The sequence below is a fragment of the Trichosurus vulpecula genome, chromosome 8 (assembly GCF_011100635.1).
Source record: "Trichosurus vulpecula isolate mTriVul1 chromosome 8, mTriVul1.pri, whole genome shotgun sequence".
Classification (NCBI taxonomy): domain Eukaryota; kingdom Metazoa; phylum Chordata; class Mammalia; order Diprotodontia; family Phalangeridae; genus Trichosurus; species Trichosurus vulpecula.
The window spans coordinates 149,938,572-149,941,631 of NC_050580.1; positions in this window are offsets into that span (position 1 = coordinate 149,938,572).

A 3,060-nucleotide genomic window follows, 5' to 3' on the forward strand; every position below is an offset into this window, starting at 1 on the left:
AACCTTCTCTGTTGTCTTTGGTGTTTGTGGGTTGAGAAGTCTGGTAACTGCCACAGCTCACCGATTCAGGGCACTAGGGCCTGTTCCGCCCTGATCTGGTTGGTCTGGGCACAGCTCACGCTGGGCTCTGCTCCGCTCCACTCCCAGCTCCGTGACCATCCAGGCTGTCCTGGGCTGGAGTCCTGCTTCCCTCTGCTATTTTGTGGGTTCTGCAGTTCTAGAATTTGTTCAGAGCCATTTTTTATAGGTATTTGGAGGAACCTGGCGGGGAGCTCATGCAAGTCTCTGCTTTCCAGCCACCATCTTGGCTCCGCCCCTAGACAATATATTTTGATTTGCCATTTTAGTGAGAGCTCTGCAGCTGCTTGGCTTCATTTACTAAAGCATTTATGTAAATTTCTATGCTTGTAGGCAGGCTGCACAACTCACACTGCAGGCTGCATGCAGCCTGCGGGCCGCATTTTGGACAGCCCTGGTTTAGGGGATGTACAGCTTCAGAGTACCAGAGTACTCGAATACTCAAATGGATCAATAATTCCATTGATTCAAGACTTCTCTTCAACCATGTAAATTGGGATTCACTCCTGCTTGCCCATCCTGAGCAACTATCATCCATGTCCTTCCAAAAGTTCACTGTAGGGGGACTCCAACCAAACCAGTGTGCTAGGGGCCTTCTTCACTTCTTACTGACCTCATGAAGATACCAGCAGAGCATTCTGGATGTCCACCTATTATCCCTTGCTCTCTCACTATAACTATAACTATAACTATAACTATAACTATAACTATAACTATAACTATAACTATAACTATAACTATAACTATAACTATAACTATAACTATAACTATAACTATAACTATAACCATAACCATAACCATAACCATAACTATAACTATGAAACTATAAAGCTATAACTATTACTATAACTATAATTATTACCATATCGATAACGATAACGATACCTAAATATAACTATAACTAGCCCACCATCGTTTGGTGACATCCTTTAATCCTTCTCTTCTTCAGAGTTCCTCATTAGTTCTATGTTGCAGCCTGCTTACTCCCACCATGCATCTTTCCATCATCCTCTGTGGGATGCTCGTCTTTAGTTCTCTGGAACCCGTGAAGTTCCTCACTGCCAAACAGCCATACCAGTAAACTGTTTATACTGAAAAGATGGTTCTTTGCTTTTAGGGGAAGCTTGAGGTCAGCACAAGTGCTTTGCAATTTCTCCAGAGTGATCCAGCCTGCTCTTGTCTTCCTCCTCTTATTCCTCTGAGTCCAGCTTATGGTCCATCTGTATTATCTGTTTCATATATACGCACACTTGGACAAGCGTTATTTCGTATGCATGTTGAAATCTGGGCAATAGATATTCTTTATCCTTTTGGTGTTTTCCTGTGTGGGTAGACAAGCCAAACTCCTTTGAGTGAATACAAGTCTCTTCCAGGAGACTTTGCAATGTCCTGGAGCTTGATATACAATCAACACAGTGTCATAGGAAAACATCTGGAGTATCTCCTTTTTTTTTTTTGGAGGGGGAAGGCAGGGAAATTGGGGTTAAGTGACTTGCCCAAGGTCACACAGCTAGTAAGTATGTCAAGTATCTGAGGCTGGATTTGAACTCAGGTCCTCCTGGCTCCCATCTGGAGTATGTCACCATCAACTGGGAATCTTTCTTTAACCTACACTTGATATTGGATCTCCTCCATCACAGTGGCAAACACTTTGGGTTATAATACAGCTAGCATTTCTATAACCATTTACAATTTGAAGAGCCCTTTTATATAGTTTATCTTATTTGATCCTTGTAATACTCTGCGATGTAGGTATAATTATTATCCCCATTTTACAGATGTGGAAAATGAGGCTGAGAGATTGATATGTGCCTTGGCCAAGGATCATGCAGCCAATAAGTGTCCGAGGCAGAATTTGAATTTGGGTCTTTATTACTATCTAGCACTCTGTCTACTATGCCATACATTACCCTATTTTATCCATCACTAAATATTTATTATTATCGAGTCATTGGAGAGGGTTATTTCTGTCATTACATCTTCAAAGGAATCTTAAATGATGAGAGACACCATGCTTTAAAAGAGGCTGTAAGACTGGGTTTTGCATTTTGTTTTACTGAGTTGAATAATTTTTCGTAATTAACAAACAATAAACGTGATAGGACCCATTCTCTACATCTTTCAGTGAATTGTAAGATAATAACGATATGGTCCATCATTGAGTATATTTTTTGAAAGCCTGCTTGTTCCCTACTAATGCCTTTATAAAAGATGCCCTCTATTCATGTACGGATGAGCCACATACAGATTTTGTAGAGTCGGAAGAATTATCTTTTATATACACTTCTATTTACTTTAGTCTAGTATTTTGTATATTCTCTTTGCTTTAGAAAAGAAATTCTGGACCTGAGGTGTCAAACTTGTGGGTGCCAGAAAAACTCCTGAGTATTGCCTAGCCAGGTTAAAATGCATTGGGAAATGTTTAACAAAACAAATAAAAATACAGTGTTGTTTATTCATGTCCAACTCTTTGTGACTCCATTTGGAGTTTTCTTGGCAAAGATACTAGAGTGGTTTGCCATTTTCTTCTCTAGCTCACTTTACAGGTGAGGAAACTGAGGCAAACAAGGTTAGGCGACTTGCCTAGGATCATATAGTTAGTATCTAAGGCCAGATTTGAACTCAGGAAGGTTAGTCTTCCTGACTCCTGGCCAGAAACTTTATCCACTGTGCCACCTAGTCGCCCTGCTCTTGCAAATACAGTATAACATAGATACTGTTAATTTGTGGTTTTCTAAGTCCATATACAGCCTATAAAGGTCCATTTCTATGTGAGTTTTGACTCCTACCCTGGACAACCCATTCTTGGGATATGAATTGTGTGGTAGACATGGGAAGGCAGAAGGAAAAGAGGCAATAAATGCTAAGTTAGAGCAACATTCTCAGTGGCAGAAGAAGGGAATAACATAGCTAGGCGGCTCAGTGGATAGAGTGCTTGGCCTGGAGCCAAGAAGATCTGAGTTCAAATCCAGTCTCAGATAG